The sequence below is a fragment of the Equus caballus genome, chromosome 25, assembly GCF_041296265.1.
Source record: "Equus caballus isolate H_3958 breed thoroughbred chromosome 25, TB-T2T, whole genome shotgun sequence".
NCBI classification, from domain to species: domain Eukaryota; kingdom Metazoa; phylum Chordata; class Mammalia; order Perissodactyla; family Equidae; genus Equus; species Equus caballus.
The window spans coordinates 14,720,016-14,733,043 of record NC_091708.1 but is presented as its reverse complement, the minus strand read 5'-3'; the positions used below and the strand labels follow the sequence as shown (position 1 = coordinate 14,733,043).

General features: G+C 41.1%; 1 protein-coding gene across 5 annotated transcripts in view; it reads right to left on the bottom strand.

Moving 5' to 3' along the window:
• The window catches only part of STX17 (syntaxin 17), a 63,910-nt gene extending 59,101 nt beyond the window's left edge, over window positions 1-4,809 (bottom strand). Inside the window, exon 1 of one of the 5 annotated variants that reach the window (XM_023629754.2) lies at window positions 4,725-4,809. The gene's annotated coding sequence lies outside the window, so the exon portion shown is untranslated. Of the gene's footprint in view, window positions 1-4,349 lie in introns of all 5 variants that reach the window. The other 4 variants (XM_023629755.2, XM_023629756.2, XM_070250827.1 and 1 more) reach the window with 4 other exon arrangements.
• Between the last annotated feature and the right edge of the window lie 8,219 nt (window positions 4,810-13,028).

Sequence of the window (13,028 nt, the reverse complement as noted above, 5' to 3'; positions counted from 1 at the left end):
TAACAGGCCAATCTGAAAACAAACCAAGTAAAAATTCTAGAAATAAAAACCTCAAAAGATGGGTTAAACAGTAAATGATGTAGCTGAAGAGAGAATGACTGACTGGAAAATATCAGTCAGAACACAGAGAAATAAAGAGATGGAAAATATAAAAAGAAGATAAGGGACATAAAGGATAAAATGATAAGCCCAACAACAAATAGGAGTCTCATAAGGAAAGAATAAAGAAAGTGATGAAAAGGGTGAGAATTAAGATGTAAGACCTCGGGGGGCCGACCCTGTGGCTGAGTGGTTAAGTTCGTGCACTCTGCTTCAGCAGCCCAGGGTTTCACCAGTTCGGATCCTGGGTGCAGACATGGCATGGCTCATCAGGTCATGGTGAGGCAGTGGCCCACACAGCATACCCAGAGGCACTCACAACTAGAATATATAACTATGTACCAGGGGTGGGGGGTGTGCTTTGGGTCTATTTACATTTCCACTAGCAACATATCAAAACGTTCATTTATCCATACTCCAACTAATATTTAGTATTATAATTCTTCTTAGACATTTCACTGATAACAAAAATGGTGTCTCACTATTGTTTTATTTTGCATTCCTTAAATTACTAATGGGATTGATTTATTAGCCATTTGCATTTCTTCTCATGAACTGCCTGCTTGTGCATGCGTCTGATTTACTATAGAGGATGTCTTTTTCTTATTATATTTAACATATAATAGACTCTTCTAAATTATCAATTATTTGTCTAACATTAATGTTTATCACACTGCCTCTTGCATTTTCTTCTACTATGCAGATTACATACTGTAGGAAGATATCTTTATATCTACCACCATTTCTATCAAAATGTTTTTGAACATACCTAGTACCCAATAGATGCTGATGGAACTAAAATATTTCCTAACATGGCCCTCTTCATCTTCTTCCTAATCTTATCACTCTAGTCAAACAGCACAATATGCATAGCACATTACAACAGCGTCTTAATTGCCCTGCACTAGACTCTTTCCTCTCTCCAATTTTTTCCCACAGATTACCAGCAATTAATATATCTAAAACACCAATTGCAACATGCTCCTCCTCTGAACAAAAACTTCCAAGAGTCCTCTATTATTTGACCAAGAAAACACCTTGTTCATAAGTAGATGCACCCAATCTGTCTATCATCACCCATCTCTACTTTTGGCTTTGCGATGATGCTCCCTCTGTCTAGATGTTCTTTTATATCCCATCTGCCTCTAAGCTTTATGTGTCTTTTGAGACACAACTCAAATGATTCTGCCTTCTCTTCCACTAATCAGTTTATAGTACACTTAATAAACCCAAATTATTGAGTATTTGGCTTCTTTTCACTGTTCCCCTATGCTAACAGCTTTCTTTTTTGAGCTCCAAAAGCAATATTTCCGGGTCAGAGTTATGCATAACTGCCCGTCAGCTTTCTGCGCCCAAAGAAAACCTGCTGCCCCATCTCTCAGGGAAGATATTCTGACCCAAGAACCTTTCAAGAGAATTTTCTAACTCTTAGTCTCCTTCTGGCCAGTATTATTTTCTTCTCTCTACCATTTCCATTTTTATAAAATGCCCATAAAAAACTAGAGAATGTAACAGTTAAATAACTGCATAAATTGTGATGTTATTGAGACAGAAAGTTGTCCAGCAGTGATTCTGGCACAAAATAGCTCAAATAGCATATGTAAGCTGTTAAGGGAAGGTCTTAATTCAATATACAAAATATGGTTTAAAGGAGTGATTGAATAATGAGTGAAAGTGTATTTCTGCATTTCTTGATTTTTCAGTCAGAAAATTAGAACATATTTCTGATATAATTAAAACACAGGATAAAAATACATTTATATTAACATCACAACTGTGTAAAACATGCCTATGAAAAAGACAAAACAAACAAAAATGCCCCATTCCTCACACTTCTGTAGAGTTACTGTATTCCTCTTAAGAATTTTTTTAAAGCCCAATGGAATATTTGGGGTGATAGAATTGTTCTGTACCACCACTGTCAGTGGTGGTAGATACACAATTACACGCATTTGTCAAAACTCATAGAACTGTACCCTACAAAGAGTGAATTTTCATAAATCAAAAAACAAAAACAACAACAGGATGTAGGGGAACCCAAAAACTATAAAAAGTAAAATTAACTGTATTACAAATGAATAGCATAAACACACTGAAAGAAGTAGGGAAAGAAAATAACGAATCTAGGTAACTTTGGACAACAGTATTGTAACTACATACCACAAAGCCAAAGACAAAAAGAACTACACACAACTATAATCTAGTTAGTATCTTGTTTCTCAAAGGAGCATGGGTTAGAAACCCTGACACTACTTTATGTGTACATAGGATTGAACAAATAAGAAAACATTTTGTAGAACACGAAAGCCAGACTTCTCATTGTCAAAGAAAGAAGTTACAAATAAGGGGCAAGACTAGAGTGAACCCTGTGGTATTAGATTAGAATCAGAGGTATCAGAAAGAATTTTTGTTTTTTTAAAAAAAAAATATATAGACTATATATACAAATATGTGTATATATGTACATAAATATAAATCTTTGTGTATGTATGAATGTATGTATGTATGTATATATAGAGAGATATGTATATACATCTATATCTCCATGGAATATCTGGATGTGGGGAGAGAGAGATATATACTTTCCTAGCTGTCTTCTGCCAGGCATTAGAAGCAATGATACCCCAGTAGCAACGAGCACACCTAGCACCCAGATCTTGGTGTTTAAATACCACTCTCCAAAAAAAAGAAACCAGGCATCTTCGGCAAAGTGGTTGATTCCAGGGCCGGGGCAGGTAAAACACAAGATAAAGCCTGGAGCATCTTACGGTGCCATAAAGTAAGGAAGTTCTCAAAAAACGATGGGGCCTGTTAAGAGGGCACAAGAAGCAACCAGAAAAAAATCCCAATGGCCAAAGTTGGAACAATTTCAGAAATACAATAAATAACAAAAGTGTAGGATAATAACTAATAGAAAAATCAATATGAGTCCATACTGATACAAACAAATAACTGAATAAATAAATAAATGGGAAAAGGGGCAGCTCTTCCTTTTAATTCTCCAACTAATAAGTGAAGAAATGAGGGCAACAGAAAATCACCATTAGAACACAGTAATAATTACTGAAGGTAAGATCCATCAATGGAGGCTAAAATCAGCAAGTGAAGGTGTGAGGAGAAACAGGACATTTGCATAGCTTAAATGTTCTCCCTCAAGATATCGATTGTATGACAAAGGGAAAAACAGTAACTTTAGAGAATGCCAGCAGATACTACCTTAACCTAGAGGTCAAGAGTAATACCAAGTGTCATGCACCCCCTCACACGATGAACTGAGAAGGGCACCTACACTTCTGTGGTATCAACAAAAATGCATAACCTTAAGACCCAGCTGAGGGTCACTCTACAAAATCACTGACCAGGACTCTTCCAAAGTGTAAAGGTCATGAAAGACAGGAAAAGCCCGAGGAGCTGTCGCAGATTGGAGGAGACTGAGGAGCCAGGACAACTAAATGCAACGTGGGATCTCAGATTGGATGCTGGCACAGAAAAAGGACACTAGTCTAACAAATGACGAAATCTGAATAAAGTTGGCAGTTCAGTTAATAGTACCGTACTGATGTTAATATCTTACTTTTGATAATTAATATAAGGTGTTAACATTAAAGAAAGTTGCAGAGAACTCTGTATTACTTTCCTAACTTTTCCGTAATTGCAAAATTATTTCAAAATAAAGTCTTTTAGTATGTATGAACTGATGTTTCACATAAGACAGGACAAACATTTAGAAGTCCAAGAACTGCAAAAACACCGCAGTAACACTTGCGGGGGGGGGGGGGGGAGGGGGAGCAGGTGCTTTACAAACTTTATCACTTAGTGCTAACAAGTATTACCACCTAGTACCATCATACTCATGTTTCCCATGAGGAAAAAGTCCTGGGAGGTTAACTACATTACTTGACATTATTTATAAGTGAAAAGCCCCATTTCTCAGAAAAAGTCCAAAATCGCCGGCAACCTCCCCGCCAAGTGATGAACACCTTCCATGGGCTCAGAGAGCCCACAGCGGCGGCCCGGAATTTCCTCAGGTAGGTCGGCCCGGGGCTCGGACTGGGGGGCGGGGTGCTCAATTCGGAAAGAGAAGTCAAGGCCCCTGGTCCTACCATATGGTCCCTCTGAGCCTCCGGTTCCGAATTCACAAGAGGAGGAAGGTGCACCTGGTACCTTCTCCGAACCACCGCCCGCCCCGTGTCCTGCCCTCACCACCCCCGAGCCTCGCCTCATCCCCCGCAGGGTCACCCGCCGCGCACCTGGGCCACCCACACCGAACGCCCCAGCCAGGGAAGGGATGCGCGGGCCCGTCTCGGGACCGAGACGCCGGCGACCCTGCCGACCGAGGCCCCCAGTGCGTCACGGGCAGGTGGGCCGCAGGAAACTTTTCCACCCCCCGACCCTGGGAGGCCACACGCCAGCCGCGTCAGTCGCCTCCCTGGACCCGCTGCAAACACCTCTTCCAAAACGAAACCGCCCCATCTGGGAGCCAGGAGGAGCCCCACGGCGGACGCACTTCCGACCTGACGTCCTGCGTCCCGCGGGACGCCTCTCCCGCGCGCCACGCCGGCGCCCGGGCCGCCGTGCCCGTCACGGCCGGACGCCCCCGAGGCGGCCTCCCGCAAGCCCCTTACCTCCGGCCGGGGCGCTGGAGGCCGGTCGGTGAGCAGGGCGCAGGCGCGGGCGCGGCGGGGCGGGGCGTCGCGATGGGCCGGCCGGGCGGGGCCACGCCCCCTCTCTCCCAGTCCCGGCCTCGCGGGGCGTGGCTGGCGCGGTGGGCAGCTGACTGACGCAGTTGCTGCTCCGAAGCGAGAACCTTGTTAAAAAGCGTTGTTGGTTTAGGTTGTGGGGTTACAACACTGAAGCCAGGAGGAAGGAGGCTCACAAACGCTTTTTAGGTCTGCTGTTGTGTTTTAAGTAAGAGACAATTCACATTTGTATAGGTCTCTACATTTTGCAAAGTTTTTCTGTCCGTTTTCGTCTGTTCTTCCAGGAATTTTCTTGGCGGGCTGGCCATGTGTTCTTAGCTCGTTACACATGCAGAAACTGAACTTCAGAAAGGTTGTGCTTTCTCCCTCTTGACCCCAAAAGCCCTGTGAGGTGGACAGGGCACAAGCCTTAACTGTAAGAGGCGCAGAAATTGAAACTCAGACAAGTTGTGATTTACCCACCAAGCTGGTGGAGCCCTCAATGCAAACGTCCTTATCCCAATTTTCTAGATAAGGACGCCGAGGCTCGACAAATAGCTTTAGATGACTCACTCGAGTTCAGCCAGTTAGTGACAGAGCTGGAACTCCAGCTGCGTTTCCTAATTTCCCTCCCTTGCTTTTCCAGTTACCGGCTGCTACAGATGAATAAGCTGATGGCTGCCTTTGAAGCCCTGTCCAGGTCACAGGTCCTCTTCTCTGGATGACCTGACTGCCAGACCCCCCTTTTTCATATGTGTTTGTGAATATTCAGATGACTGATTTAGAATGTATCCCCTGATGGTAATGTCCTCAGGAGTCATAACGATATTCAGGCCATAGCTAAGCAAACTCAGTTCTTAGGGTCTTCCACTGGGGTGGGAGTAGAGGTGGGAACGGTGGACCAAGGAAAGCTAGGGGCCTGTAAGAAAGCCTCGAAAGGCATTTTCTAAAATAAAGCACAAACTCTACTAAGCAATTTGGATTTTCTCTGTGGGTATAATGAATGTTGGTGTTTGTTTTACTCTAGGAATGGGGTGCTTATAAAATTTTAATTATAAGGAGAAAATGTATTAGGCGATACCATGGGAAAATGTTTTTTATGCAAGGGTCAGTTAAACAAGATCTTTTGAAGAAAAGGTCGTTGGAGTTAAGTCCTGAAAAAGTTACCTCAAGTACAACAGGGAGGTGTGGTGCTCAGGATTCTAAATTTGAACTTTGCCTTCTAGGTTATTATATGGATGTTTGCTATAAGCTGGGTGTGTCAAGGTAGCAGGATAGAACTTTTTAATCTAACAGTTGTTAGCTTGGTTTATAATCTTTAAATATTTAGACAGATGGTGTGTAGATCTCTTTTTGTACTCTTGGCCTGGCCCCTGAAGTTGTTAGGAGCAGGCCTGGTGCTACGAGCCAACATTTCCTGTGGCCCTAACTGAACCGGGAAGGCCAAACAAAACAGTAAGTGTGTGTGTGTGTGTGTGGATAGGTAGATAGACAAACATAGATGTAGATATAGATATAGATATAAAATTCTTCAGGTGTTATGATCGCTTGCTTGGAAAATCCAAAGGAATGAACTGAAACCAGTTCATTCATTAACGTGGCTAGAGAAATAGCTTTCCTAAACAATTGCCAATTTAAAAATGCCCGAGAAAAAAATCACATTCGAAAATAGCAGAATCGTGTTTGTGTTTATAAGGATTTACAGGACCTATTTGAAGAATTAAGAATAATAGCTAAATGGGGTGGGGGTGGAGGGAGGGATTACAAGGGGGAAGGGGAAACTTTGGGGGCGGTGCATATGTTCATTATCTTAATTGTGGTATTAGTTGCGTGGGCATATACAAATATTGAAACTTACCAAATTGTCCACTTCAAATATGTGTATATTGTATGTCAATTATACCTTCATAAAGCTGTTTCTTGAGGAAAGATATATTATTTACTGGGGTGCTGGAAATGTTCTATATATTGATCTGGTGTGATTACATACGTGAAAATTCATCAAGCTGTACACCTAAGATTTGTGTACTCTATGTAAGTTATCCCGCAATAAAAAGGAAAAATAAAGAGCTGGCAATTCTTGATTTAAAACAAACAAAACCTCTTAGTAAACAAAGAATAGATATTTCCTTGATATTATGTCTCTCTATTACCTCTGTCTCTGTAATAGTGGTGAAATAGCAGCGGTAATCCCTACCCTTAAAAAGCCATGAAAGAGATAGAAAGAGAAGGGAGGGAGGTAAGAAAGATTAGATGCACAGAAAAGAAACTGAGTTTGGAGCACATTCAAATTCCTGGTCCAGTTCATTCCTGAGGCTTAACTGCATCCCGGCATTTAGGTGTGGTTACACCCCAAAGCCTTCCAAACGCCCAACCCCTGCTTTTTCTTTAGTTGCTTAAACTAGCTCAGGGGAACTTCTACTACTTTCGGTTAAGAGAGTTCTAATGTTGTAGACACAAAATCCCATTTGTTTCTTTTATCTTATTTTAAACTTATATGTAGTATACACTGACTTTAGTACTTCCACCTCTCCACTTTCTGTTTTACCATCCACTGCCCTCTCACGCACGCACGCACGCACGCACCCATCACCAAACAATCAGTTCATCTACATTACAAACCAAACAGAGTAAACTCTGCAGGCACACAGTAACACTAGAATTCTCCACCCCTCAACCATTCAGTGCTTAGGAACCGGGTGATCACTATATATAGAAGAGCTTAAATGCCCAGACATCTGCCTATAGACTCCTCCCTCTGCTTTTTGTTCTTATAATTACCTTAATTATTTGCAAAACTCAGAGTGCCCAAAAATTATTGCATAAAGTGGTATTTATAAAACCATGTTTAATGGACCTTATGGGCAATTTAAACAATTTTCAAGGGCGTTTTTGATGCCGTATGTTTGCTTTATTCACTGACTTTAATTCCTCATACTGACACCCGTCACCATCTAACTCACCCTCAAAAGACACAACTTTACACCGTGCTTGCAATGAAAACACAGTAAACCTGCTCAGCATTACAATCCTATCAAATGTTATTTAAACTTTGGCAATCTACAAGGCATCTTGAATTTTGTAGTACCTTAGTTGTTGTTATTATCATGAATGTCAATTAATGTCACATGATAGATATATAGACATGCAAATTGAGAGATATTCCACATAGGCCGGACCTTGCTTTCTAACTTTATCTCCCATTACTCTACTTCACACATCCTCTGCTCTAACCAAATTGAACTAATATTCTTCATCCCAGTCCTTTCCTCAGTCCTATCCTGTGCCTTCCACCTGGAATATTCTCCACCAATGGCCCCTCCCTCTCTGCACGTCCAACTCCTACTCATCTTTCCATATTCACCCCAAATGTGACCTCTCCTAATATTTCTAGAATTTCTATATTTAATATCTCACTCCTCCAAACGCCTACCTTGTAATCTGATCTTTTTTTGACACATCACTGTCTATATTTTATTACAGTAATTTGGTATGTGTCTTGTTTCCCTGTCATGACATGAATAAAAAATGATATTTATAAAGCAAAACTAAGAGAGAAAGCTGCTCTCAGCCTCTGCCATTGGCCCTGTTACACTGGGAGCTGGGGACGGTAATGCCTCCACACATCTTGAACACAGTCAAGCACTGGGGTTGAGAAGCTGTCTTGTACCATCTCATTAGATTAGAAGCTCCCTGAGGGCAGGATCCATGTTTGCGTATCTCTGCATCCACCCATAGAGTCTAGTTCAATGCCTTGCACCTATGATAAGTGAATAATTGAATAAATGACAAAATGCTTTTTAAGTTTGCTTTTTACAGAGTTCCGAGGGCTTCCAGTTTCAGCTGTGACATGTAAAGAACTTGAAAGTCGTCACTCCTATCCTTACAACAAGAAAAAAGCTGAACAAACTTAAGATCGGTTACTTTTCTTGGACTCATCAAAGAATTGAGGTTGCAGGGCAAACTGCCCCCCAAAGCCTGGAGAGACAGGCAAATAGAGAGAATCTCAGCCAAGATGAGCTTACCTGAAACAGAAGCCCCTGGAGCCTTGAGCTAGTGGGAACAATTAAACAATTACTTCGACAAATTGTTGGAGGTGGAGTGTGGACTAGTGTTAGAGTGAGAAACTCCTGGGGCTGCAGTCTTAGGGGCCACCCCACACTTTCAGGTGTTTTACCTCCAGGAACCTCACCAGGCTCTCATGGTGAAGAACCAATAAAAAATCCTCTTGTTTCTGGCAGAGGAGGGGAAAATAAACCATTTTGACATATACCCAGAGCCTTCTTCATAACAAAGGCCTACTCAACAGGGGACAAGACTTAGCCAGAGACTTATTTGGGGGGCGGGGGGGGCCTTACCCAACTCCAGCCCATCCTATCGTTCCTGCCTCTCCTAAGGTGGAGAAAGGGCTGAGAGACACTTGTGAAGGCTGCAGCCCAAGGACACAGGCCCACTGAAAGACTGAAACTTCATCATAGGATTACAGGATGCTTCCCCTGCCCCTGCCCCTTATCAACACATCCACAGGGCTCTAGGATAATAGCAGTGGATAACAGCTGAAAGAGCTGCAAGATGCAGTCTATATAAGAAGGATTTCTTAGGAAAATCCAAAGACAACGAGGATGCTGGAGGAAATTGAAGCCTCTGCTACCTACTGGTACAGCAGACATTAAACACAGCCCAGCTCCTAGCCAGAGAAACCCTCACACTAAAAGCCTCAGTTCCCACTACATGATGCATCATGTCTGGCTTTCAGCAAAAAATTACAAGGCCTATTAACAGGCAAGAAAAGACATAGTTTAAAGAGACCACATAAGGATCAGAACCAGACTCGGATAGGACAGATTTTGTAATTATCAAACAGGGAATTTAAAAGTAACTATGATTAATATGGTAAGGGGTCTAGTGGAAAAAGTGGACGGCATGCAAGAACAAATAAGTAATGTAAGCAGAGAGATGAAACTCTAAGAAAGAGTCAAAAGGAAATGCCAGGAATGCAAAACACTGTAATGAAGATGAAGAATGTCTTTGATGGGCTTGTCATAATGATACCATGCCCAGTGGGACCGGAGTCGGCCTTTGGTGTGGGTTCTTGACCCCATGCAGGAAAGAATTCAAGAGCAGGTCAGCAAAGCTTACAAAGGTTTACTCAGAAGGGAAGGTCAGGCTGATAGAGTGAAAAGCAAACTGATCAACCTTTAGAAAGGACAGTGAGCCAGGTTGATGGGGTGGAAACAGACCCACCAGCCCTGAATGGTTCGGGGTGCTGGTTAAGGTGGGAAGTCCCTTCTGCTGGAGATGGCTGGTTAGTGACTGGCTGTCCTTCAGATCAGGCATTTTTCTCTTGTGTTCCAGGAAGACAGGACGTGGCTTGCTTGTTGTTGCAAGGGAGATGCTTAGAGGAACTATTTACTGCACCTTGTCTCAAGTAGACTGGACATGGTCCCAAGGAAAGAATCAGTGAGTCTGAAGATAGATCAACAGAAACTTCCCAAAAGGAAATGCAAAGGAAAAAAAAAGAATAATAATAAAAGAACAGAATATCTAAGAACGTGGAATAATTTCAAAAGATGAAACATATACATAATTGGAATACCAGAAGGAGAGGAGAAAGAGAATGGAATGAAAGAAATAATTGAAGTAATAATGGCTGAGAATTTTCCAAAATTAGTGACAAACACCAAACCACAGATGCTGGAAGCTAAGAGAAAATCAAGCGAAATAAATGCCAAAAATTCTACACCTAGGTATATCATACTCAAACTCAAAAAACCAAAGACAATGAGAAAATGTTGGAAGAAGCCAGAGGGGAAAAAACGCCTTATTCACAGAGAAACAGGATCACAATTACATCAGAATTCTCGTCAGAAACTGTGTAAGCAAGAGTGGAGTGAAATATTTAAAGTGTTGGGGGAAAAAACCCAAGAAAACACAAACCTAGAATCTGATATCGAGCAAAATTATCCTTTACAAGTGAAGGAAAAATAAAGACTTTCTCAGATTAAAAAAAAAAAAGCGAGGGAATTCATTTTCAGCAAAGCTGCTCTGCAAGAAATGTTAAAGGAAGTTCTTCAGGGAGAAGGAAAATGATATAGATCATAAATTTGGATTTACATAAAGGAAGAGCCCAAGAGAAGAATAATGGAAGCTAAAGTTAAAATCTTTTATTTTTCTTATTCTTAATTGATCTAATAGAAGACTCTTCAAAGAAATAATAGTATCAGTGTATTCGGTAAAATAAATGGTAGCAATGTTTTAAGGGTTAAGAGGGAGGAATTGGGAATTAGATACGTGCACTACCCCTGAAGTGGTAATAGTGTTATTTGTAAGTGGACTTAGATTAGTTGTAAATATATATTATAAACTCTAGAGTGATCACTAAAAAAAATTTTAAAAGAAGTATCATTGATATTCCAGTGAAGTCAGACAGGGGGCAAGGGAGAAGTAAAGAACAAATGCAACAAATAGAAAACAGTTACAACATGGTTAATATTAAACCAACTGTATCAGTAAGCACTTTAAATGCGAAAGCTCTGAGTATGCCAATTTTTCGTCAGTGGTATTATCAGACTGAATGAAAACTATGACCCAACTATATGTTTTCTGCAAGAAACCCACTTTAAATATAAAGACACAAAAAAGTTCAAAGTAGAGGGATGGAGAAAGATATACCATACTAATACTAATCAAAAGAAAATGGGAGTAGCTATATTAATTTCAGACAAGGCAGACTTCAGAGCAAAGAAAATTATCAGAGATAAAGAGAGACACGTTACCTAATTATAAAGGGGTTAATTCTCCACGAAGACCTAACAATCTTTAATGTGTATGCACCTAACAACAGAGCGTCAAAATACATGAGGCAAAAACTGACAGAAGCTCAAAGAGAAATAGACAAAGTGCCTTACAAATAGAGTATGAGAGCAAGATTGCAAAGGTTAAGTCCATGAAAGCTGCCATTTCTTCCAGGGGCAATAGGATTGTCATAGAACTAAGAGAGCATAACAATAAGGCAAAATGATTTCCAAGATACCAAGTATTTCTAGATTCCTGTTGGAGAAGCTGCCGGAGCTCTTTTTTACAGGATTATAGAATCTGTCCACAATTCTTTGACAACTGACACTCTCACCAGTAAACCTTTTAATCCTCCAACAAAATGCATTTAAGGAATTGGAAATCAACAAAATTCACAAAGAGACCCACCCTCCCTCTTCTCAGCTCAGCAGGCCCTCGAATCCCATTGTTACACCCCTTAAAGGACTTTTGCCTTTCTGAAGGTCTCAATGGATTGCAAGGATTTTTTGAGCGGTATTCATATTTCCTCTAGCCAAAGACACATTAACGTTAATATTTCTTTGGCAGATTATTACTAAAGAGAGAAATAGTCCTGCTCCATGGAAACAAATTGATAGGTTCAACAACTATCAGTTTGCTTATATAAATGGATACTTCAGATGAGAGGTGTTTCAAGCCTGAGCAAGTGGTTTTAAATATGGGGAAAAAAAATTCCTGAATCCTTCTACTTAAACATTGCAGGACAAAATTGGTAAGTTTGAAGTTTTCCGACATCTAGTAAGTGCTTTCCTGTTCATTCAATCAGTCAGTCTACATGGCCAACATGCCAGCCACTATGCTGAGTCCTGGTGGTTGAAAGTTTAAAAAGATCCCATTCCTGTCCTCTAGGGGCTCACAGACTGGAGGGAAAGACAGACATGTCAATAAGTACGATACAATTAACAAGTGCTGTTATTAGCTATCCCCACAAAAGTGCTATAGGAAGAAGCACAGAGAAGGTGACATCAGAGTTTGGTCCATACATAGGAGATATCAAACAAGGGAAGAAAGACAACCTTGAACAGAGAGAACATACATAAAAGGCACAAAGAATGCAACAGAGGTATGTTCAGTTCCCCAAAATAGTATGGCAGAAAAGCAGAGAGAAGTTTGCCAGAGGGCAAGATGAGTAACTACCCCAGATATATTTATCAAAGTTCATGGTGATCATGTCCCTGTTTGTTTCACATCTTGTCATGACACTATTTAGCTTTAAACCTTGATTGTGGCCCCTTCATCTAAGACATACATCATACAGACTTATACAACACCTAGCAATTTCTTGTAGGGCTTCTGAGGCCCTCTAAGTTTTGATTTAAATTTCCAGCCTCAAGGACCTCCGCTTTCTGAAGCTCTACCAGGTTCCTTTAGTCCACTAAGATCCCATCCACTTTCTTGCTTCTATGCCTGTGCTCA